This window comes from Marmota flaviventris, chromosome X, assembly GCF_047511675.1.
Source record: "Marmota flaviventris isolate mMarFla1 chromosome X, mMarFla1.hap1, whole genome shotgun sequence".
NCBI classification, from domain to species: domain Eukaryota; kingdom Metazoa; phylum Chordata; class Mammalia; order Rodentia; family Sciuridae; genus Marmota; species Marmota flaviventris.
In genome coordinates, this window is record NC_092518.1 from 34,880,725 (window position 1) to 34,888,479 (window position 7,755).

A 7,755-nucleotide genomic window follows, 5' to 3' on the forward strand; every position below is an offset into this window, starting at 1 on the left:
AGTTGGCTTCCCCTAGAGGCAGTGATGAAACAAAGAAAGGGAGAGGGAGGGAGGAAGGGAGAGGAAGATTGAGAACTGTAATGTTTTTTATGACCTAGTTTCACAAATCACACACCATCACATCTGCCTCATTCTATTAGCCAGAAACCAGCCACTAAGTCTGACCCACTCTCAATGGGAAGAGAATTAGGTTGAACCTTTTGAAGTGAGGAGTGTCAAAAATTTTGTGCACATATTTTAAAACTACCACAATTTGTGAAAGGATATCCATAGGAATAAATGCAATATTTTGAACAGTGATTATCTCTGGGTGGTTAAATTATGAATTATTTATCTGTATTTTCATTTTTTTACATGGATGTGAATGTATTAAAATAATCAAAATATAACATATACCAAACATTATATAATACTGATGTATAATATGTAATGCATTTCCTGAAACATTCTCCATGGATTTACTTGAGATGATTTGGCCAGAAATGGTTCTATGGTACAAGTATGAAGTTCATTTCATTACTATCCCCTGTTTAAAGCTGATGAAATTGAGGCATAGAAAAGTTAGTTGGAGTACACAAACTACCCAAGGTCATTGAGTCAATAAATGGTATTGATGACATTAGATCTAGGCAGCCCAGTTATGTAGCCCAAGCTCTTAAATAAAGTGAAACATTAACAATACATATGAGTCTGTACAGAATCACATTGTAGATCATGCAGACAATAGCTTAGAGAAATAAAACAAGTGGGGCTGAACTAGCCAAGGCTGGGAAGCCATGCCTTAAAGGAAAAGTAGGATTTGGATCATCTAGGGATGGCATTCCAAATGAGAGATATAGCTTGGCTAATGTCTAGAAATGGTTAGGGGCTGGCCTTTCCAAATATGTCCCAATGACAACATTGGTCAGATTATAATGGATAGGCGTCTGGTGAGTTGTGTGAATTAGGGTAAAATGGAGTGAAATAGGACATAGTTGGGGATGCCAGATTCAGAGGAGTCTCCAGCTGCAGGCAGGAAGACTTACCCTCAAATTTATGTGCATAAACAAACAGATATCTTAGCACTTTACCACCAGGAATGAATTTTCTGGTCAATGTTCTTAATTTCAAATATGGGGAATGAGGGCCTATGGAAGAAAATGATTCATTCACCCCAAATTTATTTTATTTACTTATATTAGGGATTGTTGGAATATTAGAGAATTTTTGTCTTTTAAGTATCTTATTACTGTATTTTTACCACTAATTTTTTCTAGTAAAAATAAAGAGGAGTGAAGTGAGGAGTGTTTTTTTTAATATAGTCTATATCATGTGAATAGCATGTGATTGAAACCTTTTTAAAATGGGTTACCAAAGGCTATAGCAAATTATATTTTAATTAACCTTATATGAAATCTGTGTGCTACATTAGGACACAGAAATCAAAGAAGACCCATTTCCAAAATTACTCAGTATACTTCATGTTGATATTGAGAGATTTATTTATTTATTTGTTTAGTTATTTAGTACATCATGTTCTGGATACAATGGAATTTTCAACCAAACTTCAAGAATTAAGAAGCTTGAAGCCCACAAAAAATTGGAAATTACCAAAGTTAGGTATTTTCAGCAAATCTTAGAATTTTATTACTCTCAGAAATAATTTCCATATGGAAAGTTAAAAAACATTCAAATAACAAAAAAGATATCCTAGTTTCTTTCTTTTTTCTGTTTATCAAAGACTATGTTGAAATGAAATACTTCAAGAACTTGAATCAGTTCTCCACAGTACTTAGTATCCTTTTCACACTATGGGATCTTAAATGACCTCATAATGCTAATTACCTAGAAAGACTGAATGAAACAATTCTTTTTCTTTGATGACTAATGATGTCTGGTAGGTTTTACCCTTTCCTCCATGTTTTTCTCCCAGCAAGGATCCAGGGAATTTTTGCTACAAATTAGATGTGGGTTTCAACTTCTGGATTACTTCAAGTTTTCTATTTAGACTGAAAATCAACGGTGACCCAAAGTATGCACACAGGGCCATAAAAACTAAACAGGACATCTTTACCTTTCTGAGTAATTCCCAGGATACCAAAAGTGCCTTATATATGACTCTAATAGTTTCTGAGAATGAATTTTTGCTAGTCCATTCTCCCTCACTTCCCCCTCTTTTCCTTCATTCCCAATAACAATGCACTTATTGAGGGACACTTCAAAGCCAATAAGGGAAAAGAACTGTATATGTGACATTGTCAAAGAGATCAGGCCATTAGCAGGGCAGTTAATGTATCCAATGGTACCTCTCATTTAGGGTCAAGTCTTCTTAGTCGGCTAATGTGGACAAAATGATCTTTGAGCATCCATTAAGCTGCTCACATAAATGCTCAAGGGAATGAATTCACAGGCTACCTCTACTTGAGAACAGTGTACTCCCCTCACCTGGTACCTTCTTACCCAGCCAGTTTTGAGTTTCTCCTAGAGACTCACCTGGCTCAGGTTCATGTCCAAGGTACTGCTTGGTTTTCTCACTCTTCCTGCCATTTGGGGGCTTCCTGCCCACATACTAGCATGGTGATCATCCTACTCTTACAGAGCTTCGTTCTCCCTACCCCAATCACTCAATCAACCTTAATTGTTCCCATTTTGTGTTCTCTCTTCTCAGTTCTTATTGAGTGCCCTTACCTCTGAAGTTTTTGGTCTGATTTTCTCTGAGTCATGTTTTCCATCCTTCATAAATTTACCATGGTATTTTAAAGAAGAAAATTGACCCTGCTAATGGAGATTAAATTATGGGGATATAAGACATACATTTAGCAAATGTTTCCAAAAGATGACCCAAATGATTTCCTTCAGTATGTATCATTCTTATTGTGATTTTTTAAAATAAAACTTTATTTTGGAATTAAATTATGCTACTGGTATTATAAATTAATAGGGAAAATGCTTTTACCTAAATACCTGGTTATTCATTTATAATTTCTGCCATATACAAGTCAAATTTCAGCTGAGATAATGTTGGATAAAAATAGCACCCTAAAATCTCAGCAATTTGTGTGTGTGTGTGTGTGTATATTATATATATATATATATATATATATATATATATATATATATATATATATATATATATAATTTACTCCTGGATCAACATGTTGGGTGGGTAAGCAGCAAGTAGATGCATGTGATTGGAACATACATACAGAATGGATACCAACGGGGAACAGGTGAAAGAAGATGAAATCCTAGGAGGGATCAGGTGGCAGTTTTACAAAGCCCTAATGCAACAGCCGACAATGGGGAACTCAGAGCTTTTAAAGTCTAGTAGTCACACTTACCCGTGTGACATAATAGAGCAATTATAATAGTATAATATAGTAAAATTGACAGTATCACTACTCTTGCACTGTGGGCCATTATTAAATAAAATAAGGGTTAATTGAACATTAAGCATTTTGATACCAAGATAGTAGATCTGATAACTGTGTTGGCTACTAAGCAACTAATGGGTAGGGTAGTGTATATAGCCTGGATACACTGGACAAAGGAATGATTCATGTTCTAAGTAGGATGGAGCAGGATTTTATCACAGCACTCAGAACCATATGTAATTTAAAACTTTTGAATTGTTATTTCTGGGATTTTCCATTAAATATTTTTGGACCAAGATTGACTGCATGTAATCAAAGCCTCAGAGAGCAAAACCATAGATAAAAGGGGTTTACTGTAAAGAAATGGAATGAATTTATTTTGGAGGATAACACTGACTCTAAGGCATCCACCTGAAAAAATGTCCGGAATTGAGATAGGAGCTTGCAAGCCTATGAAATTGAGCTTTGGTCATAGAATGGGGCTCAGAGCACAAATACTAGAGATTCATTTCAGAAAGGTAAAAATTGGCCATCTAATCAATGTAGGGAGCAAGGAGAGGAGAGAGTAAGATGAAGCTAGTGTTCCAAGGCCATCTGGGAAGGTATAGTTCTGAAGAGAGTAGGTGAGAATAGGAGAAATGGGGAAGAAAATGAGACCCTTTTTATCCCATACAGACTCATCTGGAATAAAAAGAGGCAGGCATGCAAACTTGTTTCCTTAGCCACAGAATTAGTTCAGAATACATGAGAAGTAGATAGATGGTGGTGGCGGTGGCGGTCGCAATTACCATTAATGATGTTGACAATGAGCCAGATGTTGTCACTTTCCATAGGATTATCTCATTTGGTCCTCACAACAATCCTATGGGATGGGTACTTATGTATTACTATCCCCATTTTACAGATAAGAAATGTGAAATACAGAGTTGATGAGATTCCAAAGGCATAGCTACCTTCTCTCCACCTTTGCTTTGTGACATAGTTGTTACCCCAAGGTTTTCTAATGTTCAAGTAGGGCAGATTGGTCCATGCCTACAGGCATGATTTCAGAGTTTGATGTCCTCTTGAAATAGTCTGATCATATAATTCAATATCTTTATTTTACACAATTGTTGTTTGATGAATGATACTGATTGACTGCAAAGGCTTCATGACAATCATCTTCCCAGCTAATAAAGTTAAGCCTTTACACAAGTAGTATTTTTAACTCACAAAGATCTTTCACCTGAATTTCTAATTGTTTCTTTACAGAAGTGATATGGGGAATGCAGGGTGGACATTATGATCACCACTGTTTAGTCTAAAGGTCAATAGACTTTTTCTTTAAAGGGTTAGATTAAATAATTTAAGTTTTGTAAGCTGTATGGTGTTAGGCACTACTCAGTGCTGCCATTGTAGCATGAAAGCCAACATAGGCAATACATAAGTGAAAGAGAGTGGCTATGTACCAATTAAACCTTATTTACAAAAACAGGTGATTGGCTACAGGCCATGATTTGCCAACTCTTGCTCCAAATGAATAAGCTCCCATTCAAAGTGGTTTAATAATCCTTCCAATTGTGTACAGCTTGTAGAAATAAAAATTTGAACCTAGGCCTCTTGCATGCTTTATTCATTTAATAAATATTTATTGAGTCCCTACTATCTATCAAGCACTGTTCTAAGTATTGGAGATAAAGAAAGTCCCATGTGGCTTGCCTATTTGGGGGAGATAAAGGATGAACAAGTAAATGAGAAAAGAAGATAACTTCAGAAAATGAGAAGTACCATGAAGAAGATAACACAGCGGTAGAGGATGACTTTAGCTACAGGAATCAGAGTCAAACATTCTCAAACAAACAAACAAAAAAGAACTGAAATTTTTTGGAGGAGAGAATAAGTCAATTAATTGCCCAGAGATTTGGGGAAGTTTATTCTAGGTAAATGGACTGGTCAGAGACAAAAATAAAGATGTGACTAGAGCAAAGAAATAAATAGTGGACAGATAAGGGCAAGAATTATAAGCCATGGCAAAGAATTTGGATTTTAGTCTAAGTGAAATGGGAAGTCAGTGCTTTCTTGACAATAATATGTTGTCCTTAAATCTCTCTGTGTCTCCTCTGCTACCCAAGCATGTGGCAGATGCTCTTATACTATGTTGGTTGATTGATGGGTTTTGTCACTTAGGTCTTGCATGCCTCGAAGGAACCCATCAACATGCTGGGATCATTGAAGACCCTTGTGAGGGGACATATTTTAATAGATTCTCTTTCATTGGAGATTTCCAAAAAGGCTGTGACTAATACTTTCATCCAGGGATAGCATGGCAGCCCTTTGTTCTCTCCTGGGGTGATTCTGGGCACCATCCAGACCATCTGCTTTGGCCCAGGCTCCCTGGCCATAGGCTCTACCACTATTTGCCAAAATGCTCCAAAAGCCAGGAGTGAGATGTCTCTGATATCTGAGTCACTTTGTCAGAGTGAACCATCAGAGTGGATTAACAGTTTTGTGGTGATCCAGTTCTAAGTGCACAATTGATCAGGTGTGGGTAAGCTTTTCTGTCTCTTATCTGTAAACTCCAAGAGTTGTTGGATTGTTATAAAAAATCATGTATATTAAAGATATTAAAGGCCTAGTTGGTTGCATGACCATAGAGTACCCATGAAAGTCAGTTCTCTTTCCATCCCTAATCCTCTTTTACTTAATGATTAATTTCCCATTGAAAGCAGTTATTCACTTATCTTCATTTTATTAGATCTTAAAAAGTACTAAAAAATTACAGCCAGCCTTAAACAAATTGCATATCTCTGTAATGACTGACATTTCAGAGAGAATTGCTATGGTAGATACTGGGAGGCTCTTCCACCTAGATCCCTCAATAATGGCGGACAATTGCCCAAGCCACTAGGAGTGGTGTTGGAAGTCAGCCTTCAGTGTCAGCCCCTTCAGAAATTGACTCAGGCTGTCAGTTTCACCAAGGCCCCTCCCTTCCCAGGTGGCCCACTTCTAAGATTCATGAGGAAATACAAAAATCCAACTATTTTGGTCCAACTTGTGACAACTCTGAAGATTCTGGATGTTCAAGGGGGTAAGTTGAAGCTCTTGTTGGGCCTATCTCACAGCTTAACTTCTCTACTCAATCCTGCTATCTCCTTTATTCCATAGGCATTGATCCTAAAACAATTCCCTAAAAAACATTGCACATGTGAAATTCCATCCCTGAGTCTGCTTTCCAGAAAATTCAACCTATAACAATTGTGTACAAGTGTTTTTCCTTCTGTCACCTTATTAGTTAAGTTGGTGCTCATGTAAACTACTTTTCTACAATCTTTAGCATTTCTGTCCTGTGCCTATCTGAAATGAAACATGACTTATGCATTGTTTAAAAAGGAGCTTTCTTTTATAAAGTTTAAAAATGACACTGAGAAGTAAAATGTTCACTTAAGCACTTGGGACATATAATTCCTCTAACTAAAAGAATTTTAAGGGATCTCTGATTACTAAATGACCATTAATTGAACATGAATGACATGGGATGTCTTTCAAATGAGAGACTAATTTCAGAGTTACTTATGAGGTGACATATCAGCACACAAGGGAAGTAGAAGAAAACACTGGCATTTAAGAGTTAACTTAGGGTCAGAAAGATTAAGAAATTTAGAAAGACTAAAAAGAAGATGATGTTCTATTTGTTTGAATCCCAGATAGCCTGGAAGTTTGCAAATGCTTTTAAAGGCTTATACATGGCAGTGTGTGTCCTTAGCAGAGAGTGTCCTTGGGCAAATTAGTCTTAGAGAGGTTAAATGAGGGTTGTTTTGGTGATTAAATGAGAAAATGGATGGATGGTACATGGTAAGTGCTCAATAAATGTTAGCTGCTGCTGCTGTTGTTATTCAAAGTGGCATCTGGCTAGCAGTCACCAGGGAAGCTTCTCTCAATATCTAGCAAAAACACTAATGAAGGCCTGGGGGGAAAATAAAGCTCCCAACATGGAAAATAAGACTGCTGGATAATATAATACTAGAATCTTGAAAAATATGGAATTAATTCCAGGACAACAGGAACTGGGTTCAAAGACAACTTTATGAAAGTTAGAAAAATTTTATGCCTCAGTGGTTGAAGATTTGGAGTTTGAACAAGCCAGAAACTAGGGGCATCTCTATTTATACTGGTTATGGGAAGAGACAATATATCCTTCAGCCAGAGTGCTGGGGTATTATGCACAAAGAGCCATTGCAGGAAGACCACAGGCAGCAGGGCATGCTGGGAATTGTAGTTTTTTATTTAACACAGTTCAAAATACCAGAGAAACTGAATTTGGGGAAGGAAGATACATACTTGAAAGCCCACAAATTTGATTGTTACTTAAATAGCAAAGGATGATGTGTAGGACCAAGGACTAAGATGAATAAAGAACAAAAGT